This window comes from Vicugna pacos, unplaced genomic scaffold, assembly GCF_048564905.1.
Source record: "Vicugna pacos unplaced genomic scaffold, VicPac4 scaffold_20, whole genome shotgun sequence".
Taxonomy (NCBI): domain Eukaryota; kingdom Metazoa; phylum Chordata; class Mammalia; order Artiodactyla; family Camelidae; genus Vicugna; species Vicugna pacos.
The window spans coordinates 87,365,937-87,385,205 of record NW_027328741.1 but is presented as its reverse complement, the minus strand read 5'-3'; positions in this window follow the sequence as shown (position 1 = coordinate 87,385,205).

The following is a 19,269-nucleotide window of genomic DNA, read 5'->3' as shown; positions in this document are numbered from 1 at the left end:
AGAACATGGAATGCAGAACAGAATTTAGAATATAGAAAATAGAATACTGGAGATAGTATTTAGAATATAGAATGTAGAACCCATAATATAGAATATAGAGAACGGAATACAGAATAAAGAATGTAGAATATAGAATGAAGAACACACATTATAGAATATAGAATAGAAAATATAGAACCCAAAATGTAGAACATGGAATGCAGAACACAGAATTCAAAATATAGAATACAGAATACTGAAGATAGATTTTAGAATATAGAATGTAGAATACAGAATATAGAATATAGAATATGGAATACATAATATAGAATGTAGAATGAAGAACAGAAAATATAGAATATATAAAAGAAAATAAAGAACCCAGAATTTAGAATTGGAATGCAGAACACAGAATTTAGAATATAGAATACAGAATACTGAATATAGAATTTAGAAAATATAATGCAGAACACATAATTTAGAATATAGAATACAGAATACTGAATATAGAATTTAGAATATAAAATACAGAATACTTAATATAGAATTTAGAATATACAATGTAGGATACAGCATATAGTCTATAGAATACGGAATACAGTATATTGTATTTAGAATATAGAATGAATAACACAAAATATAGGATATACATTAGAGCATATAGAAGCCAGAATTTAGAAGATGAAATGCAGACAAAAATTTAGAATATTGAATACAGAATACTGAATATAGAATTTAGAATATAGAATGTAGAACACAAAATAGAGAATATATAAAAGAGAATATAGAACATAGAAATTAGTAATGAAATGCAGAACACAGAATTTAGAATACAGAATACTGAATATAGTATTTAGAACATGGAATGCAGAACACAGACTATAGTAAATAGAATAAAGAATACTGAATAAAGGATTTAGAATATAGAATGTAAAACATAGAATATAGAGTATAGAAAATAGAATATAGAAGCCAGAATTTAGAACATGGAATGCAGAACACAGAATTTAGAATATTGAATACAGAATACTGAATATAGAATTTACAATACAGAATATAGAACACAGAATATAGAATATAGAAAATGAATTCAGAATATAGAATTTAGAATATAGAATGAAGAACACAAAATATAAAACATATAAAAGAGAATATAGAACACAGAATTTAGTAATGGAATGCCGAAGACAGAATTTAGTATACAGAATATGGAATACTGAATATAGAATTTAGAATATACAATGTAGAACACACAATATAGAATATAGAATACAGAATGCAGAATATAGTATGTAGAATATAGAATGAATTACAGCCAATATAGGATATAGAATAGAGAATATTGAAACCAGAAATAAAACATGGAATGCAGAACACAGAATTTAGTATATAGAATACAGAATACTGAATATAAAATTTAGAATATACAATGTAGAACAACGAATATAGATTGTGGAATACGGAATGCATAATATAGTATTTGGAATATAGAATGAAGAACACAATATATAGAATATATAAAAGAGAATATACAACCCTGAATTAAGAAATGGAATGCTGAACAGAGAATTTAGAATATTGAATACAGAATTCTGAATATAGAATTTAGAACATGGAATGCAGAACACAGAATTTACAATATAGAAAGCAGAATACTGAATATAGAATTTTGAATATAGAATGTAGAACACAGAATTCAGAATATAGAATACATAACACTGAATATAGAATTTTGAATATAGAATGTAGAACACAGAATTCAGAATATAGAATACAGAATACTGAAGATAGTATTTAGAACATGGAAAGCAGAACACAGAATTAAGAACATAGAATACGGTGTACTGAATATAAAATTAGAATATATAAAGCAGAACACAGAATATAGAATATAGAATACTGAATGCAGTATATAGAATACAGTATATAGAATGAAGAACACACAATATATAAAATGGAATAGAAAACATAGAACCCTGAATTTAGAACATGGGATGCAGAACACAGAATTCACAATATAGAATACAGAATACTGAAGATAGAATTTAGAATATATAATATAGAACACAGATTATAGAATATGGAATATGGAAAGCAAAATATAGAATGTAGAATATAGAATGAAGAACACAATATATACAATATATAAAAGAAAATATAGAACCCAGAATTTAGAAATGGAATGCAGAACACAGAATTTAGAATATAGAATACAGAATAATGAATATAGAATTTAGAACATATAATGCAGAATACAGAATTTAGAATATAGAATACAGAATGCTGAATATAGTATTTAGAACATGGAAAGCAGAACACAGAATTAAGAATATAGAATACGGAATAATGAATATAGAAATTAGAATATTGAATGTGTAACACAGATTACAGAATATAGCATACGGAATGCAGGATATTGAATACAGAGTATAGAATGTAGAAGACAGAATATAGAATATGGAATAGAGAATACAGAAACCAGAATTTAGAACATGGAATGCAGAACACAGAATTTAGATTATAGAATACAGAATACTGAATATAGTATTTAGAATATAGAACGCAGAACACAGAATTAAGAATATAGAATACATAATACTGAATAAGAAATTAGAACATGGAATGAAGAACACAGAATTTAGAATATTGATTAGAGAATACTGAATATAGAATTTAGCATATAGAATGTAGAACACAGAATATAGAATATAGAATACGGAATGCAGAATATAGAATGTAGAGTATAGAATGAAGAACACAAAATATAGAGTATAGATTCGAGAATATAGAAGCCAGAATTTATAATATGGAATGCAGAACACAGAATTTAGAATATAGAATACAGAATACTGAATATAGAATTTAACATATGGAATGCAGAACACAGAATTTAGAATATAGAATACGCAATACAGAATATAGAATATAGAATATAGAATGAAGACCACAAAATATAGAATATATAAAAGAGAAAATAGTACCAAAAATTTTGAGATGGAATGCAGAACAGAGAATATAGAATATAGAATACAGAATACTGAATATAGAAATTAGAATATAGAAAGTACAGCACAGAATTCAGAATATACAATACAGAATACTGAATATAGTATTTAGAATACAGAATATAGAACACAGAATATAGAATATAGAAACGGAATTCATAATATAGAATGTAGAATATAGAATGAAGAACACAAGATATAGAGTATAGATTAGAGAATATAGAAGCCAGAATTTAGAATATGGAATGCAGAACACAGAATTTAGAATATAGAATACAGAATACTGAATATAGAATTTAGAATATAGAATGTAGAGCACAGAAAATAGAATATAGAATACGGAATGAAGGATATAGTATACAGAATATAGAATTTAGACACAGAATATAGAATACGGAAAATAGAATACAAAACCAAGAATTTAGAAAATAGAATGCAGAACACAGAATTTGGAATATACAATACAGAATATTGTATATAAAATTTAGAATATGAAATGCAGAACACAGAATTTAGAATATAGAATGTAGAGCACAGAATATAGAATATAGAATACGGAATGAAGAATATAGTATACAGAATAAAGAATGTAGACACAGAATATAGAATATTGAAAACATAATACAAAACCAAGAATTTAGAAAATAGAATGCAAAACACAGAATTTGGAATATACAATACAGAATACTGTATATAAAATTTAGAATATGGAATGCAGAACACAGAATTTAAAATATAGAATAGAGAATACTGGAGATAGTATATAATATATAGAATGTAGAACCCATAATATAGAATATTGGAAACGGAATACAGAATATAGAATGTAGAATATATAATGAAGAACACACAATATAGAATATAGAATAGAAAATATAGAACCTAGAATTTAGAACATGGAAAGCAGAACACAGAATTAGGAATATAGTATACGGAATACTGAATATAGAAATTACAATATTGAATGTATAACACAGATTACAGAATATAGAATACGGAATATAGAATATTGAATACAGAGTATAGAATGTAGAAGACAGAATATAGAATATGGAAAATAGAATACAGAAGCCAGAATTACAACATGGAATGCAGAACATAGAATTTAGATTATAGAATACAGAATACTGAATATAGTATTTAGAATATAGAACGCAGAACACAGAATTAAGAATGTAGAATTCATAATACTGAATTAGAAATTAAAACTTGGAATGAAGAACACAGAATTTAGAATATAGATTAGAGAATACTGAATATAGAATTTAGCATATAGAATGTAGAACACAGAATAAAGAATATAGAATACGGAATGCAGAATATAGAATGCAGAATATAGAATGAAGAACACAGAATATAGAGTTAGAAAAGAGAATATAGAATCCAGAATTTAGAACATGGAATGCAGAATACAGAATATAGAATATAGAATACAAAATACTAAATATAGAATTTAGCAAATAGAATTTAGAACACTGAATATAGAATATAGCATACGGAATGCAGAATATAGACTTTGGAATAAAGAATGAAGAACACAAATAATAGAATATATAAAAGAGAGTATAGAAACCAGAATTTAGAAATAGAATGCAGAACACAGAATTTAGAATATAGAATATAGAATACTGAATATAGTATTTAGAACATAGAATGCAGAACACAGAATTAAGAATATAGAATACAGAATACTGAATATAGAATTTAACATATGGAATGCAGAACACAGAATTTAGAGTATAGAATAGGCAATACAGAATATAGAATAAAGAATATAGAATGAAGACCACAAAATATAGAATATATAAAAGAGAAAATAGTACCAAAAATTTTGAGATGGAATGCAGAACAGAGAATTTAGAATATAGAATACAGAATACTGAATATAATATTTAGAATATAGAAAGTACAGCACAGAATTCAGAATATACAATACAGAGTACTGAATATAGTATTTAGAATACAGAATATAGAACACAGAATAGAGAATATAGAAACGGAATTCATAATATAGAATGAAGAATATAGAATGAAGAACACAAGTTATAGAGTATAGATTAGAGAAAATAGAAGCCAGAATTTAGAATATGGAATGCAGAACACAGAATTTAGAATATAGATTACAGAATACAGAATATAGAATTTAGAATATAAAATGTAGAGCACAGAATATAGAATATAGTATACGGAATGAAGGATATAGTATACAGAATATAGAATGTAGACACAGAATATAGATTATGGAAAACAGAATTCAAAACCAAGAATTTAGAAAATGGAATGCAGAACACAGAATTTGGAATATACAATACAGAATATTGTATATAAAATTTAGAATATGGAATGCAGAACACAGAATTTAGAATATAGAATAGAGAATACTGGAGATAGTATATAATATATAGAATGTAGAACCCATAATATAGAATATGGAATACAGACTATAGAATTTAGAATATATAATGAAGAACACACAATATAGAATATAGAATAGAAAATATAGAACCCAGAATTTAGAACATGGAATGCAGAACACAAAATTCACAATATAGAATACAGAATACTGAAGATAGAATTTAGAATATAGAATGTAGAACACAGAATATAGAATATAGAATATGGAATGCAGAATATAGGATGTAGAATATAGAATGAAGGACAGAAAATATAGAATATATAAAAGAAAATATAGAACACAGAATTTAGAAATGGAATGCAGAACACAGAATTTAGAATATAGAATACAGAATACTGAATATAGAATTTTGAACATATAATTCAGAACACATAATTTAGAATATAGAATACAGAATACTGAATATAGAAATTAGAATATACAATGTATGATAGAGCATATAGTATATAGAATACGGAATACAGTATATTGAATGTAGAATATAGAAAGAATAACACAAAATATAGAATATAGGTTAGAGAATACAGAAGCCAGAATTTAGAACATGGAATGCAGTACACAGAATTTAGAATATAGAATACAGAACACTGAATATAGAATTTAGAATATAGAATGTAGAGCACAGAATATAGAATATAGAATACGGAATGAAGAATATAGTATACAGAATATAGAATGTAGACACAGAATATTGAATATGGAAAACAGAATACAAAACCAAGAATTTAGAAAATAGAATGCAGAACAGAGAATTTGGAATATAGAATACAGAATACTGTATATAACATTTAGAACATGGAATGCAGAACATAATTTAGAATATAGAATATGGAATACTGGAGATAGTATTTAGAATATAGAATGTAGAACCCATAATATAGAATATAGAGAACAGAATACAGAATAAAGAATGTAGAATATAGAATGAAGAACACACATTATAGAATATAGAATAGAAAATATAGAACCCAAAATGTAGAACATGGAATGCAGAACACAGAATTCAAAATATAGAATACAGAATACTGAAGATAGATTTTAGAATATAGAATGTAGAATACAGAATATAGAATATAGAATATGGAATACATAATATAGAATGTAGAATGAAGAACAGAAAATATAGAATATATAAAAGAAAATAAAGAACCCAGAATTTAGAATTGGAATGCAGAACACAGAATTTAGAATATAGAATACAGAATACTGAATATAGAATTTAGAAAATATAATGCAGAACACATAATTTAGAATATAGAATACAGAATACTGAATATAGAATTTAGAATATATAATACAGAATACTTAATATAGAATTTAGAATATACAATGTAGGATACAGCATATAGTCTATAGAATACGGAATACAGTATATTGTATTTAGAATATAGAATGAATAACACAAAATATAGGATATACATTAGAGCATATAGAAGCCAGAATTTAGAAGATGAAATGCAGACAAAAATTTAGAATATTGAATACAGAATACTGAATATAGAATTTAGAATATAGAATGTAGAACACAAAATAGAGAATATATAAAAGAGAATATAGAACATAGAAATTTGTAATGAAATGCAGAACACAGAATTTAGAATACAGAATACTGAATATAGTATTTAGAACATGGAATGCAGAACACAGAATATAGTATATAGAATAAAGAATACTGAATAAAGGATTTAGAATATAGAATGTAAAACATAGAATATAGAGTATAGAAAATAGAATATAGAAGCCAGAATTTAGAACATGGAATGCAGAACACAGAATTTAGAATATTGAATACAGAATACTGAATATAGAATTTACAATACAGAATATAGAACACAGAATATAGAATATAGAAAATGAATTCAGAATATAGAATTTAGAATATAGAATGAAGAACACAAAATATAAAATATATAAAAGAGAATATAGAACACAGAATTTAGTAATGGAATGCCGAAGACAGAATTTAGTATACAGAATATGGAATACTGAATATAGAATTTAGAATATACAATGTAGAACACACAATATAGAATATAGAATACAGAATGCAGAATATAGTATGTAGAATATAGAATGAATTACAGCCAATATAGGATATAGAATAGAGAATATTGAAACCAGAAATAAAACATGGAATGCAGAACACAGAATTTAGTATATAGAATACAGAATACTGTATATAAAATTTAGAATATACAATGTAGAACAACGAATATAGATTGTGGAATACGGAATGCATAATATAGTATTTGGAATATAGAATGAAGAACACAATATATAGAATATATAAAAGAGAATATACAACCCTGAATTAAGAAATGGAATGCTGAACAGAGAATTTAGAATATTGAATACAGAATTCTGAATATAGAATTTAGAACATGGAATGCAGAATACAGAATTTACAATATAGAAAGCAGAATACTGAATATAGAATTTTGAATATAGAATGTAGAAAACAGAATTCAGAATATAGAATACATAACACTGAATATAGAATTTTGAATATAGAATGTAGAACACAGAATTCAGAATATAGAATACAGAATACTGAAGATAGTATTTAGAACATGGAAAGCAGAACACAGAATTAAGAACATAGAATACGGTGTACTGAATATAAAATTAGAATATATAAAGCAGAACACAGAATATAGAATATAGAATACTGAATGCAGTATATAGAATACAGTATATAGAATGAAGAACACACAATATATAAAATGGAATAGAAAACATAGAACCCTGAATTTAGAACATGGGATGCAGAACACAGAATTCACAATATAGAATACATAATACTGAAGATAGAATTTAGAATATATAATTTAGAACACAGATTATAGAATATAGAATATGGAAAGCAAAATATAGAATGTAGAATATAGAATGAAGAACACAATATATACAATATATAAAAGAAAATATAGAACCCAGAATTTAGAAATGGAATGCAGAACACAGAATTTAGAATATAGAATACAGAATAATGAATATAGAATTTAGAATATATAATGCAGAATACAGAATTTAGAATATAGAATACAGAATGCTGAATATAGTATATAGAACATGGAAAGCAGAACACAGAATTAAGAATATAGAATACGGAATACTGAATATAGAAATTAGAATATTGAATGTATAACACAGATACTAGAATATAGAATACTGAATACAGAATATTGAATACAGAGTATAGAATGTAGAAGACAGAATATAGAATATGGAAAATAGAATACAGAAGCCAGAATTTAGAACATGGAATGCAGAACACAGAATTTAGATTATAGAATACAGAATACTGAATACAGAATTTAGAATATAGAACGCAGAACACAGAATTAAGAATATAGAATACATAATACTGAATAAGAAATTAGAACATGGAATAAAGAATACAGAATTTAGAATATAGATTAGAGAATACTGAATATAGAATTTAGCTTATAGAATGTAGATCACAGAATATAGAATATAGAATACCGAATGCAGAATATAGAATGTAGAATACAGAATGAATAACACAGAATTTAGAAATAGAATAGAGAATATAGAATCCAGAATTTAGATCAAGGAATGTAGAATACACAATTTAGAATATAAAACACGGAATATTAAATATAGAATTTAGAACACTGAATATAGGATATAGAATACGGAAAGCAGAATATAGACTTTAGAATATAGAATGAAGAACACAAATAATAGAATATATAAAAGAGAATATAGAACCCAGAATTTAGAAATGGAATGCAGAACACAGAATTTAGTATATAGAATATAGAATACTGAATATAGTTCTTAGTATATAGAACGTAGAACACAGAATATAGAATATAGAATACGAAATGCAGAATATAGAATACAGAATACGGATTAAAGAATTTAGAACATATAATGCAGAACACATAATTTAGAATATAGAATACAAAATACTCAATATAGAATTTAGAATATACAATGTATGATACAGCATATAGTATATAGAATACGGAATGCAGTATATTGAATGTAGAATATAGAATGAATAACACAAAATATAGAATATATGTAAGAGAATATAGAAGCCAGAATTTAGAACATGGAATGCAGAACACAGAATTTAGAATACTGAATACAGAATACTGAATATAGAATTTAGAATACAGAATATAGATCAAAGAATATAGAATATACAATATGAATGCAGAATTTAGAATGTGGGATATAGAATGTAGAACAAAAAATATTGAATATATAAAAAATTATATAAAACTTAGAATTTAGTAATGGAATGCCGAACACAGAATTTAGAATATAGAATACGGAATACTGAATATAGAATTTAGAATATGTAATGCAGAACACAGAATATAGGATATAGAATACTGAATACAGAATATAGAATACAGTATATAGAATGAAGAACACACAATATAGAATATAGAATAGAAAATATAGAACCCTGTATTTAGAACATGAAATGCAGAACACAGAATTCACAATATAGAATAAAGAATACTGAATATAGAATTTAGAATATAGAATTTAGAAAACAGATTATAGAATATAGAATATGGAATTCAAAATATAGAATGTAGAATATAGAAAGAAGAACACAAAATATAGAATATATAAAAGAAAATATAGAACCCAGAATTTAGAAATGGAATGCAGAACACAGAATTTAGAATATAGAATACAGAATACTGAATATAGAATTTAGAACATATAATGCATAACACAGAATTTAGAAAATAGAATACAGAATGCTGAATATATTATTTAGAACATGGAAAGCAGAACACAGAATTAAGAATATAGAATACGGAATAATGAATATAGAAATTAGAATATTGATTGTGTAACACAGATTACAGAATATAGAATACGGAATGCAAAATATTGAATACAGAGTATAGAATGTAGAAGACAGAATATAGAATATGGATTAGAGAATACAGAAACCAGAATTTAGAACATGGAATGCAGAACACAGAATTTAGATTATAGAATACAGAATACTGAATATAGTATTTAGAATATAGAACGCAGAACACAGAATTAAGAATATAGAATACATAATACTGAATAAGAAATTAGAACATGGAATGAAGAACACAGAATTTAGAATATAGATTAGAGAATACTGAATATAGAATTTCGCATATAGAATGAAGAACACAGAATATAGAATATAGAATACGGAATGCAGAATATAGAATGTAGAATATAGAATGAAGAACACAAAATATAGAGTATAGATTAGAGAATATAGAAGCCAGAATTTACAATATGGAATGCAGAACACAAAATTTAGAGTATAGAATACAGAATACTGAATATAGACTTTAGAATATAGAATGTAGAGCACAGAATATAGAATATAGTATACGGAATGAGAAATAAAATATACAGAATATAGAAAGTAGAACACAGAATATAGAATATGGAAAACAGAATACAAAACCAAGAATTTAGAAAATACAATGCAGAACACAGAATTTGGAATACACAATACAGAATACTGTATATAAAATTTAGAATATGGAATGCAGAACACAGAATTTAGAATACAGAATAGAGAATACTGGAGATAGTATATAATATATAGAATGAAGAACCCATAATATAGAATATTGAAAACGGAATACAGAATATAGAATGTAGAATATATAATGAAGAACACACAATATAGTATATAGAATAGAAAATATAGAACCTAGAATTTAGACATTGGAATGCAGAACACAGAATAAGGAATATAGAATACGGAATACTGAATATAGAAATTACATTATTGAATGTATAACACAGATTACAGTATATAGAATACGGAATGCAGAATATTGAATACAGAGTATAGAATTTAGAAGACAGAATATAGAATATGGAAAATAGAATACAGAAGCCAGAATTACAACATGGAATGCAGAACATAGAATTAAGTTTATAAAATACAGAATACTGAATATTGTATTTAGAATATAGAACGCAGAACACAGAATTAAGAATATAGAATACATAATACTGAATTAGAAATTAGAACATGGAATGAAGGACACAGAATTTAGAATATAGATTAGAGAATACTGAATATAGAATTTAGCATATAGAATGTAGAACACAGAATAAAGAATATAGAATACGGAATGCAGAATTTAGAATGTAGAATATAGAATGAAGAACACAGAATATAGAGTTAGAAAAGAGAATATAGAATCCAAAATTTAGAACATGGAATGCAGAATACAGAATATAGAATATAGAATACAGAATACTATATATAGAATTTAGCAAATAGAATTTAGAACACTGAATATAGAATATAACATACGGAATGCAGAATATAGACTTTGGAATATAGAAGGAAGAACACAAATATTAGAATATATAAAAGAGAATATATAAACCAGAATTTAGAAATAGAATGCAGAACACAGAATTTAGTATATACAATTTAGAATACTGAATAAAGTATTTAGAACATAGAATGCAGTACACAGAATAAAGAATATAGAATACAGAATACTGAATATAGAATTTAGCATATGGAATGCAGAAGAGAGAATTTAGAAAATAGTATACACAATACAGAATATAGAATATAGAATATAGAAGGAAGACCACAAAATATAGAATATATAAAAGAGAAATTAGTACCAAAAATTTTGAGATGGAATGCAGAACAGAGAATTTAAAATATAGAATACAGAATACTGAATATAGAATTTAGAATATAGAAAGTATACCACAGAATTCAGAATATACAATACAGAATACTGAATAGAGTATTTAGAATACAGAATATAGAACACAGAATATAGAATATAGAAACGGAATTCATAATATAGAATGTAGAATATAGAATGAAGAACACAAGTCATAGAGTATAGTTTAGAGAATATAGAAGCCAGAATTTAGAATATGGAATGTAGAACACAGAATTTAGAATATAGAATACAGAACACTGAATATAGAATTTAGAATATAGAATGTAGAGCACAGAATATAGAATATAGAATACGGAATGAAGAATATAGTATACAGAATATAGAATGTAGACACAGAATATTGAATATGGAAAACAGAATACAAAACCAAGAATTTAGAAAATAGAATGCAGAACACAGAATTTGGAATATAGAATACAGAATACTGTATATAAAATTTAGAATATGGAATGCAGAACACAGAATTTAGAATATAGAATAGAGAATACTGGAGATAGTATATAATATATAGAATGTAGAACCCATAATATAAAATATAGAAAACGGAATACAGACTATAGAATGTAGAATATATAATGAAGAACACACAATATAGAATATAGAATAGAAAATATGGAACCCAGAATTTAGAACATGGAATGCAGAACACAGAATTCACAATATAGAATACAGAATACTGAAGATAGAATTTAGAATATAGAATGTAGAACACAGAATATAGAATATAGAATATGGAATGCAGAATATAGGATGTAGAATACACAATGAAGAACAGAAAATATAGAATATATAAAAGAAATTATAGAACCCAGAATTTAGAAATGGAATGCAGAACACAGAATTCACAATCTAGAATACAGAATACTGAAGATAGAATTTAGAATATAGAATGTAGAACACAGAATATAGAATATAGAATATGGAATGCAGAATATAGGATGTAGAATATAAAATGAAGAACAGAAAATATAGAATATATAAAAGAAAATATAGAACACAGAATTTAGAAATGGAATGCAGAACACAGAATTTAGAATATAGAATACAGAATACTGAATATAGAATTTTGAACATATAATGCAGAACACATAATTTAGAATATAGAATACAGAATACTGAATATAGAAATTAGAATATACAATGTAGGATACAGCATATAGTATATAGAATACGGAATACAGTATATTGAATGTAGAATATCGAATGAATAACACAAAATATAGAATATAGTTTAGAGAATATAGAAGCCAGAAATTAGAACATGGAATGCGGAACACAGAATTTAGAACATTGAATACAGAATACTGAATATAGAATTTAGAATACAGAATATAGAACACAGAATATAGAATATAGAAAATGAATGCAGAATATAGAATGTAGGATATAGAACGAAGAACACGTAATATTGAATATATAAAAAAGGATACAAAATCTAGAAATTATTAATGGAATGCCGAACACAGAATTTATAATAAAGAATACGGAATACTTAATATAGAATTTAGGATATATAATGCAGAACACAGAATATAGAATATAGAATACTGAATGCAGAATATAGAATACAGTATATAGAATGAAGAACACACAATATAGAATATAGAATAGAAAATATAGAATCCAGAATTTAGAACATGGAATGCAGAATACAGAATTTAGAATAGAGAATACAGAATACTGAATATAGTATTTAGATTATAGAACGCAGAACACAGAATTTAGAATATAGAATACATAATACTGAATTAGAAATTAGAACATGGAATGAAGGACACAGAATTTAGAATATAGATTAGAGAATACTGAATATAGAATTTAGCATATAGAATGTAGAACACAGAATAAAGAATATAGAATACGGAATGCAGAATTTAGAATGTAGAATATAGAATGAAGAACATAGAATATAGAGTTAGAAAAGAGAATATAGAATCCAAAATTTATACAATGGAATGCATAATACAGAATATAGAATATAGAATACAGAATACTATATATAGAATTTAGCAAATAGAATTTAGAACACTGAATAAAGAATATAGCATACGGAATGCAGAATATAGACTTTGGAATATAGAAGGAAGAACACAAATATTAGAATATATAAAAGAGAATATAGAAACCAGAATTTAGAAATAGAATGCAGAACACAGAATTTAGTATATAGAATATAGAATACTGAATATAGTATTTAGAACATAGAATGCAGTACACAGAATTAAGAATCTAGAATACAGAATACTGAATATAGAATTTAGCATATGGAAAGCAGAAGAGAGAATTTAGAATATAGAATACACAATACAGAATATAGAATATAGAATATAGAATGAAGACCACAAAATATAGAATATATAAAAGAGAAAATAGTACCAAAAATTTTGAGATGGAATGCAGAACAGAGAATTTAGAATATAGAATACAGAATACTGAATATAGAATTTAGAATATAGAAAGTATACCACAGAATTCAGAATATACAATACAGAATACTGAATATAGTATTTAGAATACAGAATATAGAACACAGAATATAGAATATAGAAACGGAATTCATAATATAGAATGTAGAATATAGAATGAAGAACACAAATAATAGAATATATAAAAGAGAATATAGAACCCAGAATTTAGAAGTGGAATGCAGAACACAGAATTTAGTATATAGAATATAGAATACTGAATATAGTTCTTAGTATATAGAACGTAGAACACAGAATATAGAATATAGAATACGAAATCCAGAATATAGAATACAGAATACGGATTAAAGAATTTAGAACATATAATGCAGAACACATAATTTAGAATATAGATTACAAAATACTCAATATAGAATTTAGAATATACAATGTATGATACAGCATATAGAATATAGAATACGGAATGCAGTATATTGAATGTAGAATATAGAATGAATAACACAAAATATAGAATATATGTAAGAGAATATAGAAGCCAGAATTTAGAACATGGAATGCAGAACACAGAATTTAGAATACTGAATACAGAATACTGAATATAGAATTTAGAATACAGAATATAGATCAAAGAATATAGAATATACAAAATGAATGCAGAATATAGAATGTGGGATATAGAATGTAGAACAAAAAATATTGAATATATAAAAAATTATATAAAACTTAGAATTTAGTAATGGAATGCCGAACACAGAATTTAGAATATAGAATACGGAATACTGAATATATAATTTAGAATATGTAATGCAGAACACAGAATATAGGATATAGAATACTGAATACAGAATATAGAATACAGTATATAGAATGAAGAACACACAATATAGAATATAGAATAGAAAATATAGAACCCTGAATTTAGAACATGAAATGCAGAACACAGAATTCACAATATAGAATAAAGAATACTGAATATAGGATTTAGAATATAGAATTTAGAAAACAGATTATAGAATATAGAATATGGAATTCAAAATATAGAATGTAGAATATAGAAAGAAGAACACAAAATATAGAATATATAAAAGAAAATATAGAACCCAGAATTTAGAAATGGAATGCAGAACACAGAATTTAGAATATAGAATACAGAATACTGAATATAGAATTTAGAACATATAATGCATAACACAGAATTTAGAAAATAGAATACAGAATGCTGAATATATTATTTAGAACATGGAAAGCAGAACACAGAATTAAGAATATAGAATACGGAATAATGAATATAGAAATTAGAATATTGATTGTGTAACACAGATTACAGAATATAGAATACGGAATGCAAAATATTGAATACAGAGTATAGAATTTAGAAGACAGAATATAGAATATGGAGTAGAGAATACAGAAACCAGAATTTAGAACATGGAATGCAGAACACAGAATTTAGATTATAGAATACAGAATACTGAATATAGTATTTAGAATATAGAATGCAGAACACAGAATTAAGAATATAGAATACATAATACTGAATAAGAAATTAGAACATGGAATGAAGAACACAGAATTTAGAATATAGATTAGAGAATACTGAATATAGAATTTCGCATATAGAATGAAGAACACAGAATATAGAATATAGAATACGGAATGCAGAATATAGAATGTAGAATATAGAATGAAGAACACAAAATAAAGAGTATAGATTAGAGAATATAGAAGCCAGAATTTACAATATGGAATGCAGAACACAAAATTTAGAGTATAGAATACAGAATACTGAATATAGACTTTAGAATATAGAATGTAGAGCACAGAATATAGAATATAGTATACGGAATGAGAAATAAAATATACAGAATATAGAAAATAGAACACAGAATATAGAATATGGAAAACAGAATACAAAACCAAGAATTTAGAAAATACAATGCAGAACACAGAATTTGGAATACACAATACAGAATACTGTATATAAAATTTAGAATATGGAATGCAGAACACAGAATTTAGAATACAGAATAGAGAATACTGGAGATAGTATATAATATATAGAATTAAGAACCCATAATATAGAATATTGAAAACGGAATACAGAATATAGAATGTAGAATATATAATGAAGAACACACAATATAGTATATAGAATAGAAAATATAGAACCTAGAATTTAGACATTGGAATGCAGAACACAGAATAAGGAATATAGAATACGGAATACTGAATATAGAAATTACATTATTGAATGTATAACACAGATTACAGTATATAGAATACGGAATGCAGAATATTGAATACAGAGTATAGAATTTAGAAGACAGAATATAGAATATGGAAAATAGAATACAGAAGCCAGAATTACAACATGAAATGCAGAACATAGAATTAAGTTTATAAAATACAAAATACTGAATATTGTATTTAGAATATAGAACGCAGAACACAGAATTAAGAATATAGAATACATAATACTGAATTAGAAATTAGAACATGGAATGAAGGACACAGAATTTAGAATATAGATTAGAGAATACTGAATATAGAATTTAGCATATAGAATGTAGAACACAGAATAAAGAATATAGAATACGGAATGCAGAATTTAGAATGTAGAATATAGAATGAAGAACACAGAATATAGAGTTAGAAAAGAGAATATAGAATCCAAAATTTAGAACATGGAATGCAGAATACAGAATATAGAATATAGAATACAGAATACTATATATAGAATTTAGCAAATAGAATTTAGAACACTGAATATAGAATATAGCATACGGAATGCAGAATATAGACTTTGGAATATAGAAGGAAGAACACAAATATTAGAATATATAAAAGAGAATATATAAACCAGAATTTAGAAATAGAATGCAGAACACAGAATTTAGTATATACAATTTAGAATACTGAATAAAGTATTTAGAACATAGAATGCATTACACAGAATAAAGAATATAGAATACAGAATACTGAATATAGAACTTAGCATATGGAATGCAGAAGAGAGAATTTAGAAAATAGAATACACAATACAGAATATAGAATATAGAATATAGAAGGAAGACCACAAAATATAGAATATATAAAAGAGAAATTAGTATCAAAAATTTTGAGATGGAATGCAGAACAGAGAATTTAGAATATAGAATACAGAATACAGAATATAGAATTTAGAATATAGAAAGTATACCACAGAATTCAGAATATACAATACAGAATACTGAATAGAGTATTTAGAATACAGAATATAGAACACAGAATATAGAATATAGAAACGGAATTCATAATATAGAATGTAGAATATAGAATGAAGAACACAAGTCATAGAGTATAGTTTAGAGAATATAGAAGCCAGAATTTAGAATATGGAATGTAGAACACAGAATTTAGAATATAGAATACAGAACACTGAATATAGAATTTAGAATATAGAATGTAGAGCACAGAATATAGAATATAGAATACGGAATGAAGAATATAGTATACAGAATATAGAATGTAGACACAGAATATTGAATATGGAAAACAGAATACAAAACCAAGAATTTAGAAAATAGAATGCAGAACACAGAATTTGGAATATAGAATACAGAATACTGTATATAAAATTTAGAATATGGAATGCAGAACACAGAATTTAGAATATAGAATAGAGAATACTGGAGATAGTATATAATATATAGAATGTAGAACCCATAATATAAAATATAGAAAACGGAATACAGAATATAGAATGTAGAATATATAATGAAGAACACACAATATAGAATATAGAATAGAAAATATGGAACCCAGAATTTAGAACATGGAATGCAGAACACAGAATTCACAATATAGAATACAGAATACTGAAGATAGAATTTAGAATATAGAATGTAGAACACAGAATATAGAATATAGAATATGGAATGCAGAATATTGGATGTAGAATACACAATGAAGAACAGAAAATATAGAATATATAAAAGAAATTATAGAACCCAGAATTTAGAAATGGAATGCAGAACACAGAATTCACAATCTAGAATACAGAATACTGAAGATAGAATTTAGAATATAGAATGTAGAACACAGAATATAGAATATAGAATATGGAATGCAGAATATAGGATGTAGAATATAGAATGAAGAACAGAAAATATAGAATATATAAAAGAAAATATAGAACACAGAATTTAGAAATGGAATGCAGAACACAGAATTTAGAATATAGAATACAGAATACTGAATATAGAATTTTGAACATATAATTCAGAACACATAATTTAGAATATAGAATACAGAATACTGAATATAGAAATTAGAATATACAATGTAGGATACAGCATATAGTATATAGAATACGGAATACAGTATATTGAATGTAGAATATAGAATGAATAACACAAAATATAGAATATAGTTTAGAGAATATAGAAGCCAGAAATTAGAACATGGAATGCGGAACACAGAATTTAGAACATTGAATACAGAATACTGAATATAGAATTTAGAATACAGAATATAGAACACAGAATATAGAATATAGAAAATGAATGTAGAATATAGAATGTAGGATATAGAACGAAGAACACGAAATATTGAATATATAAAAAAGGATACAAAATCAAGAAATTATTAATGGAATGCCGAACACAGAATTTAGAATATAGAATACGGAATACTTAATATAGAATTTAGGATATATAATGCAGAACACAGAATATAGAATATAGAAT